This window comes from Mandrillus leucophaeus, unplaced genomic scaffold (assembly GCF_000951045.1).
Source record: "Mandrillus leucophaeus isolate KB7577 unplaced genomic scaffold, Mleu.le_1.0 Scaffold232, whole genome shotgun sequence".
NCBI lineage: Eukaryota > Metazoa > Chordata > Mammalia > Primates > Cercopithecidae > Mandrillus > Mandrillus leucophaeus.
Window position 1 is genome coordinate 2,004,076 of NW_012102388.1, and position 18,194 is coordinate 2,022,269.

The window sequence follows — 18,194 nt, forward strand, 5'->3', positions numbered from 1 at the left end:
TTTTTTTTTTTTTTTTTTGAGACGGAGTCTTGCTCTGTCACCCAGGCTGGAGTGCAATGGTATGATCTCAGCTCACTGCAACCTCCACCTCCTGGGTTCAAGCAATTCTCCTGCCTCAGCCTCCCAAGTAGCGGGATTACAGGTACCCACCACCGTGCCTGGCTAATTTTTGTATTTTTTAGTAGAGATGGGGTTTTGCCATGTTGGCCAGGCTGGTCTCAAACTCCTGACCTCAGGTGATCCACCCACCTTCGCCTCCCAAACTGCTGGGATTACAAGCTTGAGCCATTGCACTTGTCTAATATTTTCTTAATTTTTAATTTGTGTACTGATATTTTTGACATTTTTTTGGTCATGCAATTAAAATTATGGCTGAATATTTTTTTATCTTTTTATCACAGCTTCTGGATTTCTGTTGGCCCTAAATAGATTCCTCCAATCTAAGTTGTATGGATAGTCTTGTAAATTATTTTAACATTTTAATTGTATTTGTTTGCATGAAAGTGTTACTCTTTCCGGAAACTGTTCTGTGTGTAGGGATCCAGGTCGGGTTCGTCTTTCCCTCTCCCACACTGATGACACATTTGCTGCAGCAGCGTTTATGAAGTAGCCCCTCCACCCATCTCCCGCCGTGGCAGTGACACCCGTGCCCTGTGCTAATCCTCATGCAGCAGGGCCCCATTCTGGGAGTCTGTTCTACCATCAATTTCTCCAGCCCAAGATCCCCAGGATTCTGAGTGGATTCTGACTCTGTTGTCCTCTCTGGTATGTGATCCCCTTTATTTCCCACCATTTCCTTGGCTATTCTTGAACTTTTTTTTTTTTTGGACAAGTCTTGCTCTGTTGCTCAGGCTGGAGTGCAGAGGTGCGATCTTGGCTCACTGCAGCCTCTACCTCCGGGGTTCAAGAGATTCTCCTGCCTCAACCACTCAGGTAGCTGGGACTACAGGCATGCACCACCACCATGCCCAGCTAACATTTTCTGTATTTTTAGTAGAGACAGGGTTTCACCATGTTGACCAGGCAGGTCTCAAACTCCTGGCCTCAAGTGATCCACCTGCCTTGGCCTCCCAAAGTGCTGGGATTGCAGGCATGAGCCACCACACCTGTGGAACATTTCTTATACTGTGTGTACTAAAACCATTTTATCCAACTGAAAATGTGATTCAATTACACACTTAAAAAAATATTTAGAATAATGAGAGGAGAATCAGTCTTCTACAGTTAGTATCTTTTTCCATTTGTGTAGATCTTGTTTCACATCATCCAATAAGATACTTTGTTTTAAAATTCATCTTATTCTGCTATTTTTACTTAAAAAACTGTATTTTGACAAATGTAACTTTTTTTTTTTTTTTTTTTTTTTTTGAGACAGAATTTCGCTCCGTCACCAGGCTGGAGTGCAGTGGTGTGATCTCGGCTCATTGCAACCTCTGCTTCCCGGCTCAAGCAATTCTCCTGCCTCAGCCTCCCGAGTAACTGGGACTACAGGTACCCACCACCACACCCGGCTAATTTTTGTAATTTTTAGTAGAAACGGGGTTTCACCATGTTGGTCAGGCTGGTCTCCATGTCGTGACCTCGTGATCTGCCCACCTCGGCCTCCCAAAGTGCTGGGATTACAGGCGTGAACCACTGTGCCTGGCCAATTTTTCTTCATTTTTAAGTGTTATCTGGTTATTGCTAATTTACAGAAAAAAATTAAAGACTGTATTCATCTTTAATCCAAGTATCTTCACACACTTTTTTGTTTCTTTTGTTCATTCATTTATTTTTCAAGTATTTTGCTTTTTCAAGGTATGTAATCACAGACAGCAGAAGAGATTATATTATCACATTTCTAATGTTTATACTGATTATTTTATTTTCTCATATTCTTAAGTAGGCTGAAATAGCTAATTAATAATAAATGAAAAGGTAATAATATTTACTGTTTTTTAAAAAAATTATCTGATAGAGATAGGATCTCACTATGTTGCCCAGGCTGGGGTCAAACTCCTGGGTTCAAACGATCCTCCTGCCTCGGCCTCCCAAACTGCTGGGATTACAGATGTGAGCCACCGTGCCTGACCAGTATTCGCTGTTTTAAAGGATCTGTATTCCTGGGGTTTGACAAGTAATTTTTAACATTTAAGAAATTTATTTAGAAAGACTTTATTAGAAATAGTTACTCAACTTTACCAACTGCCTTTTCAGCATCTCTTCATATGAAATTTGTTTTCCCTTCCTTAGTTGTTTGATGTAACTTGTAAATGTTGACAGATTCCTGAACATCAATCTTGAATTTCTGGGGAAAAGCCCTGCTTAGGTTTCGTGCTTGGTCATAGTGTTTATCTGATTTATTTCTGTTCTCTTTGTTCATTTTTGTGCCTGTATTTCTATGGGAGATGGATCCACAGTTTTCTAGTTTGCAGTGACCATTGTTAGGTTCTGGTGTAAAGCCCAGGCGTGGTGGCATCCCACAGGCTGAGCCACACGGGCTTTGGGAACCGGCTGCCTGGGTTTGGTCCATCCCTGCCTCCTACTGGCTATGTACCTAGGCACTTGCTCTCTTCCTTTGGCTGTCTTGTCTGTAAAACAAGAATATGGTAACATTTCCTTCACAGGATTTCTGTGAGGATTAAGGAATTTAGAAGAGCGTTTGGTATGTAGAACGCTAGTACATGTTAGAAAAATTTGCCCTTTTTTTGTGTGTGTGAGACAGGGTCTTGCTCTGTCGCCCAGGCTAGAGTGCAGTGGCCTGCTCATAGCTCACTGCAGACTTGAACTCAGGGGCTCAAGGGATCTTCCCACCTCAGCCTCCTGAGTAGCTGGGGCCACAGGTGTGTGCCACCATGCCTGGCTAATTTTTCTGTTTTCAAAAACACAGATGGGGTCTCACTATGTTGCCCAGGTTAGTCTCAAACTCCCGGACTCAAGCAATCCACCTGCTTCGGCTTCCCAGAGTGCTGAGATTACAGGTGTGAGTCACCATGCCTGACTGCCCTGTCTTTTTAAAAGGAAATGAGGGCCAGGCATAGTGGGAGGCCGAGGTGGGCAGATTACCTGAGGTCAGGAGTTCAAGAGCAGCCTGGCCAACATGGTGATACCCTGTCTCTACTAAAAATACAAAAATCAGCCAGATGTGGTGGTGCAGGCCTGTAATCCCAGCTACTCAGGAGGCTGAGGCAGAGGAATCACTTGAACTCGGGAGGCAGAGGTTGCAGTGAGCTGAGATGGCGCCACTGCACTCCAGCCTGGGCAACAGAGTGAGACTCTGTCTCAAAAAAAAAAAAAAAAAGGAAACGAGGATCTGTCTGTATTCCGCATCTTCTATAGTCTGGAATTATTTAAGGAATTTATGTACTGACTCCAACCTTGTACCTGCGGCATAAAATATTTGCATGAAGTGAAATTGAAATGACGAGGACAGCAGACGGTGGGAAGGAAAGGTCTGAATTGAGTGTTCCCACAGAAGAAAAGTCATCAGTGTCTGGTCTTTGACGTTCTCTAAGCAGATGGGCAAATCTCCAAGGTTCTGAAGTTTGTTGGGGAGGCGAAGTAATGCTGTTTCCTTCTCTCGGAAAAAGTCAGCAAGGAGCGTGAGGGTTCGATGTGGTAACGTAGCTGTACGTTCCTCTCTGAAGCTCTCAGCTTCTCCGCGAAAACATTCGACACACTGCATCTCTCATCGTTGAAAACCCCATTCTCAATGTGGGCCAAAATGATGGGTTGTTAAATAACAATTTATGCCAGAAATTTCTTGCTTTAGTGAAGAAAGAGAAACCCCTTGGGAGCAGAGTTGTCCTTTGAAAATGTCTCACACTAAGACAGGCTTTTTTTTTCTTTTTTCTTTTTTTTTTTTTTTTTTGAGACGGAGTCTCGCTCTGTCGCCCAGGCTGGAGTGCAGTGGCCGGATCTCAGCTCACTGCAAGCTCCGCCTCCCGGGTTTACACCATTCTCCTGCCTCAGCCTCCCGAGTAGCTGGGACTACAGGCGCCCGCCACCTCGCCCGGCTAGTTTTTTGTATTTTTAGTAGAGATGGGGTTTCACCGTATTAGCCAGGATGGTCTCGATCTCCTGACCTCGTGATCCGCCCCTCTCGGCCTCCCAAAGTGCTGGGATTACAGGCTTGAGCCACCGCGCCCGGCCCCCTTTTTTTTTTTTTGAGATAGGGTCTCACTCTCTCACCCAGGCTGGAGTGCAGTGGCATGATCTTGGCTCACTGTAGCCTCAACTTCCTGGACTCAAACAATCCTCCTGCCTCAGCCTCCTGAGTAGCTAGAACTATAGGTGCAGGCCACTGGACCTAGCTAATTTTTAAAAAATTATTTTTTGGTAGAGACAGGGTCTCACTATGTTGCCCAGGCTGGTCTTGAATTGCGGGCCTCAGTTAGTCCAAAAGTAGTGCGTTATCTCAACTGATTGTTCAAGGCCAGTCACAGATCAGAGTCCTTGTTCTCCTCTTCCCCTCTTCTCACTACTGCACTTGACTAGTCTTAAAAATATATTATATATAATAATATATAAAATAATAATATAATATATATTATATATTATTTATATATAATTATATTATATATTATATATATAATATATAGATATAAAAATACTGCCATATATATATAATATAATATAATACAAAAAAGAACTCCCGACTTCAAGTAATCCTTCTGCCTTGGCCTTCTAAAGTGCCAGGATTGCAAGCATGAGCCACTAGGCCTGGTCTAAGACAACCTAATGTGTAAGGGTGTGTTTAAATAGGAAAGTGAAAAGTGGTGGATTAAGTTCCTAGATGAGTCCATGAATATATTATTGAAGCAGGGGGTAGAGTTAGTTTTTAAAGAGGTAGGCCAAATCATGTCACTTCATCACTCCTAATGGCAGCTGAGGGCACTTAGAATAAAACAGAAACCCATCTCAAGATTTTGAATTCTTCTTGTCAGACTCCATATTTCTCCAGCCACATCCTCATTCTGTCTACTTTTGTTTTGTTTGTTTTTTTGAGATAGAGTCTCACTCTGTCTCCCAGGCTGGAGTGCAGTGGTGCAATCTTGGCTCACTGCAACCTCTGCCTCCCCAGTTCAAGTTATTCTCCTGCCTCAGCCCCCTGAGTAGCTGGGACTACAGGCGCCTGCCACCATGCCTGGCTAATTTTTGGTATTTTTAGTAGAGACGGGGTTTCACTGTGTTAGCCAGGATGGTCTCCATCTCCTGACCTCGTGATCTGCCCGCCTTGACTTCCCAAAGTCCTGGGATTACAGGCGTGAGCCACTGTGCCCGGCCCATTCTATTTCTTAAATATGCCCAGCTCATATCCTTCTTGGGATCTTAACATTTTTAAATCCATCTGCCTAGAAGAGTATTGCTCCAGGTTTTTCAGTGGCTGGTTCCTGCTGAATGTTTGGATCTCTGCTCGGATGCCCTTTCCTGGCCACCCTCCCTTTAGTATTGCCATGGGTTCCACCAGAGTCCTTCGGGCTTGTTGACTGCCTTATCCCTAATGTCGGGATCATGGTTGAATGAACAAATCCACTCACAGGATGGCTGGTGCATACCAGCCAGTGTTGTACACCCCAGAAGCAAGTTGCTTTGAGTGGACTGGCCAGCTCATTGCAAAATTGTGAAAATAGCATTTCATGAAACCATATGAAATTACCAATATTTTAATATGTTGATCTACAAAATTTCATGTCTAAGCCTATCTGGGCTACTATAAATTTAATGGTATAAGTACCATTAAACTGGCTGGCTTATAAGCAACAGAAATTTATTTCTCGTAGTTCTATGGGCTGGGAAGTTCAAGAACAAGGCACTGGCAGATTCAGTGTCTTGGGAGGGGCCACTTCCTGCTTCATAGATGACGCCTTGTTGCTATGTCCTCAAGTGGTGGCAGAGTGAGGCAGCTCTCTGGGGTCCCTGTCATGAGGGAACTAATTCCATTTGTGACAGTTCCACCCTCATGACCTACTCGCCTCCCAAACACCCCACCTCCTGATACCATCATTTGGGGGTCAGGATTTCAACAGATGAATATTGGGGGGAACACCAACATTCAGGCTATAGCATGGCAGTTTCCCATGTTTGATCCTGATGACCTGGCATCTTCCTGGGTCTTTGCTGAAATGTCTCTCACGAATAGCCTCACCTGGAACAGAGCTCTTCCCGCTTTCCACCCAAGTATATGATTCTACCAAAGCTTACTCTACCTCCTCCCCTAATTTTTGACTTTTTCTTGTTTTCCCCTCAACTAAACTTTCCATTTTTAGTTTGGTCAGTCTCAGCTAGCAATGAGGAGGAAAGCAACCAGAAACAATTCATCTGAGTAGGTGAAACTATTGATAGCTCTTTGCTCCTATTTCCTATGGAAGTATTGGCATTTAAGAAAGATTCTTGGCACCCCTATATTAATGTTTAATTGATACAATTTATGACACTTTAATAAAGTGAAATGAAACAGTTCAGATTGGATGGCTGTATTTATCAGGTTTTTAAAAATTGCACAAGACAGAAAATCTAAATCAATGTGACTTAAATACAGAAAAGTATTTTGGACAGGTGTGGTGATTCATGCCTGGAATCCAAGCACTTTGGGAGGCTGAAGCAAAGGATCACTTGAGTCCAGGAGTTTGAGACCAGTCTGGGCAATACAGTGGGACCCCATCTCTATAAAGTCAACAGAAATAAAGAAATACATATATAGAAACAAAAAGTATTTATTTATATATAGCGAAAAGTCTAGACTTGCTTCTAGCCACAAATGAGCAAAAGGGACTGTATTTACTTTCTCACCTGAAAGAAGTGAAAAATGGACAAAATAGGTAAAACAATGGTTTTCAAAGATTGGACTTGAAGCAATGAAAATAGTGATCCCTGAGAGATGGTAAACTGATGGATGAGCCCTTCAAATACTCCAGCTTACTGCCCAGAGAGAGTTTTCAGGCCATGGCCCAGCGTGGGTGGCCCAGGTGGAGCCCAGCCATCCCAAGTTGAGACTTGGGGGTCAAGAGAGGTAACCTGAGTTTTCAGGGTAGCGTGCAGGGAGGGAGTTGCACAGAGAGAACTTCCTAGACCTGCAGAGGGCCCTCCTTTTGTTTTTTATCTGAGTACTGATAAGCGCATATGAAGAAATTATCTGAGGCCAGGGAAAGAACCACCCAAAAGGATTAGGGAGGACAAATCTTAGAGCACACATAGCATTGGTAATCTGTGGAATTAGTGCAAGTGTCCAGATGATTCTCAAATTACAATAGGGCCACGTCCTGATAAACCAATCGTAAGTAAAAAATATTGTAAGTTGAAAATTCATTCAATATCACAATAAACCCATCTTAAAGTCAAAAAGTCATAAGTTGAACCACTGTTAAATCCAGATGCCCTCAATATATGATGTGGTTATGTCCCAACAAGCCCATCATAAAGTTGAAAAATGTTAAGTCCTCCATTGTAAGTCAGGGAGCATCTGTAGATATAAAAGGAGCAGGGTAGACAGACAAAACATTTGAGAAGATAATTGCTGAAAAAGTTCTATATTTTATGAGAGCTATGGAACTCACAGGTCCAAGAAGCTCAATAAACCGCAAACATAAAATACCTGAATAAAACCACAGCAAGGTGTATTATAATTAAAATGCTTAAAACTAGTAATCAAGAGAAAATCTTCAAAGCAGCCAAGGAATGGCAGGGAAGGGAGAAAGAAAGACACATTTTGTTTAGAGGACAAAAGATAAGGAAGACAGCAGATTTTGCATCAGAAACAGTGTTCATGGAAAAGACAGTGGAGCAGCATCTTTAAGGCATTGATCATGAAATAAAATGCCCAAATGCCAGTTTAGAATTCTACAGCCAGAAAAAACATCTTTCATAAACAAAGGTAAAAGAAAGTTTTAGACAAACAAATGCTGAAAGAATTAATCGCCAGGAGACCTGTACTATAAGAAATGCAAAAGGATAGTGAAACCAGATGGAAATCTGTATCTATACAATGGAACGAAGAACACTGGTTATGGTCACTATGTGGGTATATAAATATTTTACCTACTTTTAAAATTTCTTCATGTCATAATCGATTGTTTAAAGCAAAAATAATAGCAATGTCCTATGAGGTTTATGACATATGTAGAGGTAAAATGTATAATGGCAACAGTACAAAGGCCAACAAGGGAGAAATGGAAGTGTATTGTTATAAGGCTTTTATACCATACATGAAGTGATATAATGTTACCTCAAGGTAGAGTGTGGTAGGTGTAAGACGAATGTGATACATTCTAATGCAGCTACTAAAATAATACAGTAAAGATTTATAGCCAATAAGCAAAGCATGGAAATACAATAGAATCATTTAAAACACTTAATCTAATAGAAGGCAGAAAAAGTAGAAGAAACAAAGAATAGATAGGATAAATAGAAAATAAATGGCAAGATAATAGATTTAGATCTAACCATACCAATAATCACATTAAATGTAAATGGTATAAATACCTCAAACTGAAAGACAGAGATGACAAATTGGACAATCTAGTATGCTGCTTACAGGAAACTCACTTCAAATATAAAGGCTCAAGTAAGTTAAAAGTAAAATAATCGAAAAAGTTATAGTATGCTAATATGAATAGCAAGGAAGTTCATTGACTATATTAACATTTGAGACAGTAGACTTTGTGGCAGAAAAAACAGGAATTAAGAAGATCATTACAAAATTGTAAATGGGGTAAATTTGTCAAGAAATCTTAATAATCATAATAAAAGAGCATCAAAATATACACAGCAAAAACTGATATATGTGCAAGAAGTAGAAAAACCACAAATATTGTCAGAGATTTTAACACCCTCACTCAACAATTGATAGACCAAGTGGACAAATACTCAGTAAAGATGAACATCATCATGAACAACATGAACATCATCATCCAAGTCGACACTTTTAAAACGATCTACTCAACAATGGTAGAATACACGTTCTTTTCAAGTGCATACAGAACATTTACCAAGGAAAACCATATTCTGGCCATAAGAAAAGTCACAGTAAATTTAAAAGACTTCAAGTTACACAAAATACATTTTTTAGTCATGTGGAATAAAAAATTGGAAAAATTGGAAATCAATAAAAAAAAAACCTCAGCAAAATCTCTAAGTATTTGGAAACTCAATAACACATGTCTACCCATAAGTCAAAAAAGGAACCAAAAGAAAAATTAGCATTTTGAAGTAAATGAGAATGAAAACACAGCATATCAAAACTTATGAGTTAAAGTGGCCTTAGAGGAAAATTTCTAGCATTAGATTCTTAGAGGGAAAGTTATAGCACTGAACATCAATATTTGAGTAAAATTCTTAAAATTTTAGCAAATCCAAACTAATGTATATATAAAGGATAATACATCACGAACAAGTAGGCATTACCCCAGAAATGTAAGATTAACTTGACATTGAAAAATTAATCAATATAATTAAACATATCAGGTGCTACATTACACAATCATCTCAATAGAAGCCTGGTGAGCATTTGACAGCCTTCAACATCTATTTCTGATTAAAACTGTCTGCAAACTACAACTAGAAGGTGGCTTCCCCATCATAATGAAAGACATCTATGGAAAATTTACAGTTAATATATATTTATACTTAAGCAGTTAAAAAGACTTTCTTCTATGATCAGGGCAAGGCAAGTGTGGGTGCCAGTTCTCATCATGTCTACTCAACGTTGTACTGGAGGTACAGTGCAATGTGCAGTCGCCCATGCAATAAGGCAAGAAAAAGAAATAAAAGGGATCTGTATTGGGAAGGAAAGTGTAAAGGCATTATTTATTTGCAGATGGTATATTGTATATGTAGAAAATTCTATAGGATCTACAAAAAAGCTGCTATAATTGAAAAGTGGGCCAGGCATGGTGGATTACACCTGTAATCCCAGCACTTTAGGAAGCCAAGGTGGGCAGATTGACTGAGCTCAGGAGTTTAAGGCCAGCCTGGGTAACACAGTGAAACCCTATCTCTACTAAAACACAAAAAAATTAGCCAATTGTGGTGGCATGCACCTGTAATCCTAGCTACTGGGGAGGCTGAGGCAGGAGAATCATTGGAACCCAGGAGGCGGAGGTTGCAGTGAGCTGAGATGGCGCCACCACACTCCAGCCTAGGTGACAGAGCAAGCCTCTGTCTCCAGAAAAAAAAAGAAAAGGATATAAAATCTATATACAACATGTATTGCATTTTATGTAATCATAATGAACAAGCAGAAATTGAAATAGAAATATAACTTACAGAGGCATAAAAATGATGTATACACAAAAGATGTAAAGGACACTGCACTATAACCCACTACTAAGGGAAAGAAGATCTAAATGAATAGGCCATATACTGTGCTCTTGGTTTGAAGTTTCAGTATTATTATGATGTCAGTTCTCCCCAAGTTGATCTACAAATTCAATGCCATTCCAATAAAAATCTCAGCAGATTTTGAAGAAATTGACATGGCAATTATAAAGTTTAAATGGTAGTACAAAGGACCTAGAAGAGCCAAAACAACTTGAGAAAGATCAGTACAGCTGGTAGACTTACACTACCTGACTTTAGAATTACTACAAAGTTATCATAATTAAGACAGTGTGGTATTGGCATAAAGACAGGCAAAAAGATCAATGGAACAGAGTAGAGATTCCAGAAATGAACTCAGAGGCATATGGTTAATTGATTTTTGGCAAAGCTGCAGAGGAAATTCAATGGAGAAAAGATAATCTTTCCAACAAATTATGCTGTAGAAATTGGACATCCATAGGCAGAAAAAACAAGCCTCAATTAATATTTTGTATCATCTATAAAATTAACTCAAAAAGGATAATATAATTAGCTGTAACACCTAAAACTGCTAAAAATCAGGAAGACAACATAGGAGAAAATCTTTGTTATCTTGGGTGAAGTAAATAATTCCTAGATATGACACAAGTATGATCTATAAATAGAAACAGATTATAAATTGTACTTTATCAAAATTAAGAATTTCTTCTCTTCAAATGATACTAAGAGAATGAAAATGTATGTATATCCCAGAATGGGCAAAAATAATTGGAAGTCAGGTATCTGATACAGGACTTGTATCCGGAATATACCAGAACTCTTCAAACTCAAGAAGAAAAACATGCAACCACATTTTTAAAATGCATGATTTCCTTTTTTTTTTTTTTAATTTTTGAAATGGGGTCTTGCTCTGTCACCCAGGCTGGAGTGCAGTGGTGTGATCATAGCTCACTACAGTCTCGACCTCCTGAGCTCAAGCCATCCTTCTGCCTCAGCCTCCTGAGTAACTGGGACTACAGGCATTTTGTAGAGATGGGGCTTCCTATGTTGCCTAGGCTGGTTTCAAACTCCTGGACTCAAGATGACCTTGGCCTCCCAAGGTGCCGGGATTACAGGTGTGAGCCAACATGCCTTGCCCAAAATACATATCTTTGTATTTGTATTCGTTCATTCGATACATATTTATTGACCACCTGTGCGAAGCCCTTTCTAGATGCTCAGTGATTATTGGTAAACCAAGCAGGAGGTCCCTGTCCTCTGGGACTTGTTTGTGGAGCACAGATATTTGCTGTCCAGCTGAAATATGTGCTATGGGGATAGAGCGCTGGACTATCTAATGCACGCCCGCATCCCCGGCACCCAGGACCCTGGCGGGCTGCAGGCCCTCAGAATCGCTGTGCAATTGGCGATGGGAACACTCGGGGGATAAATTCCCCTACGCGACGCATGGGGGCGCCCACGCTCCACGCTGTGGCCACACTCTCAGGAGCGTTTGTTCGCACGGTCCGCGGTCATCATCCCTCCAGCTTAGCTTCTCAAAAAGGGGACATGGACGAGGCTCTCATGATTAATGATCGCAGTACGGATTTGTAACTTATTATGGAAGAAAAGCCACATCAAGCATGTGTCGTTTGGAACAAGAGAGATTTGGACGCCTCAGCGGTACCAAAGGACTGTGTCCTTTTCTGGGTCACATTTTTTTTAGGTCTTGAAGAACAGTGATTTGTTCACTGCTAATGAAATCCTTAAGTGCTTCAAAGCATTACAACTTAGGGGGAGAAAGACTGGTGTGTCTTCTGAGACGCCCTGAGCAGCACAAATGACTAGAAATGCGTTTACACTTGACTACTTGGGCTGATTGCCTTTACAAAGAGGCACATAAAACCACAGATATCTGCATGCACAGCCAGCAAAGCAATCGTAGAAATAACCACATTATCGGGAAGTCGTATTTTAAGCCGAGGCAGACACTGTGTCACTGAGTTCCTAGGGTAGTTCAGACACACCTAATATCCAGGTTTTTAGGGAGACTAACATGTGTGTGTAGAGCTGTGTCTTGAAATAATTCAGTGTGCTAAGCCTCAATGAAATCGTGTCTCTGGAAGGTCAATCATTGAAAGTATAATATAAAAACTCAAGAAAACAAGGAGACTTTGTGGCAGCTCTTAACGTTGTGAGACCAGCTGCAGCAGCTCTGTCAACTGTGGGGGCATCAGATAAATCATTTTAAGCTGGAAAAGTCCTTTGAGGTATCCAGGTGGTTCGTAAGGCTACATAACTCTATCAAATACCGTCACTTTGGGGATTTCTAAGAATTCAGAGGATATTAGGTCTTGATGCATGGAAAGAGGCAATCGGCAGGATTTTAGCAAAGGGACTCTGAGACAAAAGCCACAGATTTTTGTTCGTCCATGCCTGCTTTCCTCAGTTTCACTGTGCAGCACCTCTCAAACTTTCATGAGAAATTTGGGATGCCCTGGTGCTCTGTATTTCTAACCAGCTCCTGGCCGACACTGAGGTTAGTGGTTCTTGAACCACGCTTCGGTATTAGGGTGCTATGTGGTACGTACCTCGAGGAGAGCGCTTCCACAGAGGGGAGAAGCCTGTTTACCACCCTGTCTACCACCTTCAGGATTCAGCTCATTCCTTCATTCAAGAAAATTGGGCAGCACTGTGGGAGGCCTGACTTACGCTAGTGGCTGGAGACAAAGGGTGAGTCAAACTGAACTTGGTTTCTCTCCTGTTGAGGCTTATTATTTTGGTTTGGGAGACAAGCACAGAGACTGGTAATTCCTAACTTTTAAATGCTGTATAACTTTTAAATGCTGTGCAGTGAGGAAGTGCAGTGGGCAGCTGTGAACACATCTAACGGGGGCTGTGAGCTTCAGAAGTCAGGGAAGTGCCGAGGTTAAAGGAGGAATTGGGCTTCATTGACTGAGAGAGCCACAGGTGGGGCGGGGTAGATAATATTCCATGGAGAGGAGGCGTGTGTACAAAGCCTCTGAGGCAGGAGGGATGCGGGCTTTTGGAGGACCTGGCTGGTCTGTGTGGTTGGAACCTGGTGGCCACACGCTGGGTGAGCGTGGAGTATCTGGAGGTGAGGCTAGGGTCGGTGGGAGCCTGGTAATCCTGCTAGGACACCAGGTCATCCTCCGTCATTAGATGACGGTAAAGATAGTGGATATTAGGAGAAAGTGGGGACTGACGGCTCCCCTTTTCACGACAAGAGTGGCGTGTTTCCATTTGAAGAACAGACCCCCTTACTAAGCACCTGTTAGCACAGGTGACACCCACCTGCTCCGTGAGCTCAGTAGACATCCATCTCCACGAGGGGGCAGCAGAGCAGAACGCTGAAGCTGGGAGTCGAAACTGCGTGAGAAAGGCTTTGCCGTAGAATTCCAGAATTGATAGTTCTGCAGACATAGTCTAGATGTCTTGGTGGAGGCTGTGTGCCAACAGTGGTCCACACGCACCTGCTCACTCCAGTGGTCCTGTTTCAGTTCCTTCAGGGTGGCTGGTGTCTAGGTGAGAACAGCATCTGGAGAGGGAAAGGTCAGCCCTCCCTGACCCGCACTGCACTCATGAGGAATGTGGCACAACCTGCCAGTGTGAATTCCCACTACGCCCTGTGGCGGGGCCCTGGCAGACATGGACATCTGCCAGACACAACGTGATTGCATCCTGCATTAGCTATGAGGTGGGGCAGGAGGAGCTGTTGACCCTGGGGGTGGCAGGTGGTTTGGGGGCCAGGTGACCAAGTTTATTGAGTGCCTGTGGTTTCACCCCACCTTGCAGGCATTGGGCTGGCGGCCCCCGCCTCTGTGAGCCTCCCAGGCTTTCTGCACTCAGAGAAGGGAGCTGGTGGCAAACAGGCCTCGAAGGAGGGGAGAAAGCAGCCGTCAGGTGCGGCTACTCAATGCGGCCATCAGCTTAGAATTGTAAAGGGCACTGTTTGAACCAGGGCCCGAGAAGAGTGGTTTTATTTCTTTTATTTTCTTTTGTTTGTTTTGGTTGAGGCTAAGATTCCCCTATGACCTCAGAGCATCGAGGGCCAGCCCGTTTCCAAAGGGTCTGCCAGTCTAACGTCTCTGCTGCTCATACTTAGCACCTAAAAATCATATTCCTCCATGTCGAAATCATATTTCTCTATTTGAAATCGTGTTTCCCCATGTTTAAATCATATTTCTCCATGTTGAAATCATATTTCCCCATGTTGAAATCATACTTCCCCCATGTTGAAATTGGAGCAGTCAATTGGGGTCACAGTTTTATCATCTTGTCCTGGACTTTAGCTCCCAGGGGCAGACCAGGCAGTCATCAGAAACACCAACTTATTTCAGGGACTGCCCTCTTTCAACACACACCTGCCCTGATCATTCGGGTTGGAATATGGCTGCTTGCGGTGTTTCCCGCGCTCTCAGCCCCTGACCACTAGGGTTGGAATGGTTGCTTGTGGTATTTTCTGCCCTGTCAGCCTCCACGTTGGAGAGTCTTTGCGTGGCTGAGTGTCAGCACTTGCCACCCGTTTCCTCTTCTTGGGCAAACAGCCTCACTCTCTGGCCATGTGGTCAAATGTCCCGGCCTCACCGCAGAGTTAGATGTGGCTGATGGGATGTGAGTAGAAGCCGTACGTGACGCTTGCATTCGTAACCGTAAATATTTCCGCCACACGGCCAGCAATTCCCTTTCTCTGCTACTGACTTGAAGTGACTAACAAGGCAACTTCAATGGTCACACATTACACACAGAGCCATGGATGAAAGGGGCTGAGGTCCCTGAGTCACCACGTGAAGGACACAGTTGCCGGCTGCATGGAAGCACCCTTTGCACTCCTGAGAATGAGGAAGAAACATCCATCACGTGTGAGCCATTCTATGTTTGGGTTTGTTTGCCGCAGCAGTGGCCACATCATTAGATTTTTGTTTGGATCTAGGGACACCACAGTTGGAGGAGAGTTAACTGATCCAGGAGAAGTTGTGTGAACTGCCTGGTGGGCCCAGGTATTGGTGCGACCACAGCAGGGCTGAATGGAGGGAACAAAACTCTGTCCCCTGAGCGTTCACTCTGGCCATCTCTCCTGTTCTGCTCTCTTCAGAGTGGAGGCCCATGTGCTCAGATGGAGGAGGCGTTATCCTGACCTTCCTCCTCCCAGAATCGAGTTTTATCACTTATGCTCAGAAATCTGAGATTGCTCTTGGAATTCAGCACTGGCTTCATGGATCCTTCTCTGCCAATGTGCATTTTATGGCCAACGGATGACCAGGACTGGCTGGATTGTCATGAATTCACAAGACATGTTCATGGAGGCCTTGCCAAGGGTGTGGCCACTTCGGCTGTTGCATCAGAGCGAGTGGAGGGGAGGTCGGGGTGGCCAGCTTGGCCGAGGATGTACGAAGTATGTGTAAACATTCTTTCTCCACTGATATCAAGTGTATTAGTCAGGGCTCTCAATTGCAAGCACTCTGACTTTCTTAGGCAAAAAGGGAATTTTTGAAAGGACGTCGGGTTCACAGCATCATTGTGGAGCTAGAGGGTCTATCTTGGAAAATGGAACCAACTAAGGGCACTTCAGAAGGCTGGACAGCAGGAATCACAGCTGAGGCCAGGATGCAGGTGCAGACTGTTCATAGCTGCTGGAGATTCAAAGTGCCAGGGGAGAGGGCCATCTGCGTAGAGCCTGAGTCACCGGCTTGCTCCCAGCTGCGCCAAGGCTGGTGTGTTGGTCGGTTCTCACACTGCTGTAAAGAAATACCTGAGACAGGGTAATTTACAAAGAAGAGAGGTTTAATTGGCTCACAGTTCTGCAGGCTCTACAGGAAGCCTGGCAGCACCTGCTTCTGGAAAGGCCTCAGGGAGCTTTTACTCATGGCGGAAGGCAAAGCAGGAGCAGGAGGAAGGGGGTCGGTGCCACATACTTTTAAACAACCAGATCTCATGAGAACTGTATCACGAGAACAGCCCCAATGGTGCTAAACTATTCAACTAGTACTACTATAGTAATTGATAAACTATTCATGATCCAATCACCTCCCACCAGGCCCCACCTCCAACACTGGGGATTACAATTCAACATGAGATTTGGGCAGGGACACAGAGCCAAACCATATCAATTGGGAAAGGAAGGATTTTACCCACTTCAGCTTTCACAGGAGGTGTAAATGTTCCCTCCTACTCCACCCACACACAAAGGCAAATTCCTCCAAACATTTCAGGGGCTTCACCTGATACAAGTTCACTTTCTGTGTCAGAGTCCAATTTCTGGTGTTCCTAGTGAGTATGTTCCCTTCCATGCAGTGACTCAGGGATCCAGGCTCTTCCAACCTGGGGCTCCATTTCAGAGCCCTCTGCTTTCAAACAGAAAAGAAGGAGGCGAGTTACCTCCAGTGCATCTTAAATGCCCCCTGGCCTAGATAGAGCAGGGGAGGGGGATGAATGATATGCTTCACTTTTGCTCATATTCCCATAACTCATTACAAGGCTAACATAATTACAAGGGATGCTGGGAGAGACATAGAAGCAGAAGGATGCTGTGTGGTGCCAACAACTTCTGCTATAAGCCTTTACAGGAGCAGAGGATGTTTGGTTTTTGGACAGATAAAAAAGTAATTGATATCTGCTCCTAGGGCTAAATACATGTGGGGATGGGGAGCTTGAGAATGTGGTCCTTTCTTGAGCTGTGAGGAGAGAGGGATGGGTGCTAGTATTTGTTGAATGGCTACTACGCATTAGGAACTTTGCAGATGTAAGCTCACTTAATCCTTAGGGGTGCTAGTTTACCTTTTTGTCATAAATACTATTCTTTCCACTTTACAAATGAGAAAACTCAGTTAATAGGCAGTGGAGGGATTTTTTTCAGCTAGGCAGTGACAGAGCTAGGATTCACACATTCCATTCACCACCCAACCTTAAGGGTCGCTGGGCTCCAGCTTTGGCTTGAAATATAGTCTACTTTGCACTGGGAGGGTTTGGAATGAAACGCTACAATTTGGATCAAGATAAGCCACAGGCAGTGAAAGTAAGCTGCAGGGGCCAGAGGCTGGGTTTTCCCACAGATGGAATTTTGGGAAAAGCTGTACAGTTTGGAGGGGCCGGGTAGGGAGGAAGAAGGGAAGGGGGATAACCTCATTCAAGTGAGAGAAGTTATGGTCACCAAATATTTCTCTAATTGCAAAAAAATTAAGAGACTGAGGGATGCCAAAAACATAAAGTACAAGTGTACTAGGCGTTGGCTTTTTTGGCAAAGCAAATTTGTCTGTAATCACTCTTAAAAAGATATAAAAGGAATTGCCTCACACAGTGTGATCACGTAAGCCTGGCTTTTATCTGTTTCTTCAGACGCATTGCATTTTGAAGGAAACCATATTAGCTGGAGATGGTAAATTTGTCTGGTAATTGCTTTCCATTATAAATCTAAGCAACATTTAACACCACTAGGGAATGCAAAATTACCAAGAAAGCTGAAAGAAGAAAAAGTCTTTTTCTAAGTTGAAAGTTCTGTTTTCCTAGTTGAAAATAGATGTTTTAAGGTTCACAGAACACCATTTTGTATCACTTAGCAAGATTATGGGGCAGTGCTTATAAAGTTCCAAAACTCCCTGCTGGTTAATAGATCTTAGAAAAAGCGTCTGAGGCAGATCCCTTGACCCGCAGCCATGCTCCACAGTGTTCAGCTGTAATAACAATTATTTAAAACTGGGCGTGAGATGGGGGGCGATTGTGATGTCTCTTCTGGCCTTACATACCTGCGATGATCTTTGCTGTGGTATGAATGTTTGTTACTGTTCTCCCCGCAAATTCTATGTTGAAACCTAGCGCCCCAGGTGATGGTATTAGGAGGTGGGGGCCTGTGCGAGGTGATGAGGTCATGAGGGTGAAGCCCTCAAGAAAGTGACTAGTGCCCTTAATTTTTTTTTTTTTTT

At 43.1% G+C, this 18,194-nt stretch overlaps 1 pseudogene; it reads right to left on the reverse strand.

Moving 5' to 3' along the window:
* Nucleotides 1-3,664, reverse strand: part of LOC105541087 — a 28,070-nt pseudogene extending 24,406 nt beyond the window's left edge.
* Nucleotides 3,665-18,194: the final 14,530 nt, after the last annotated feature.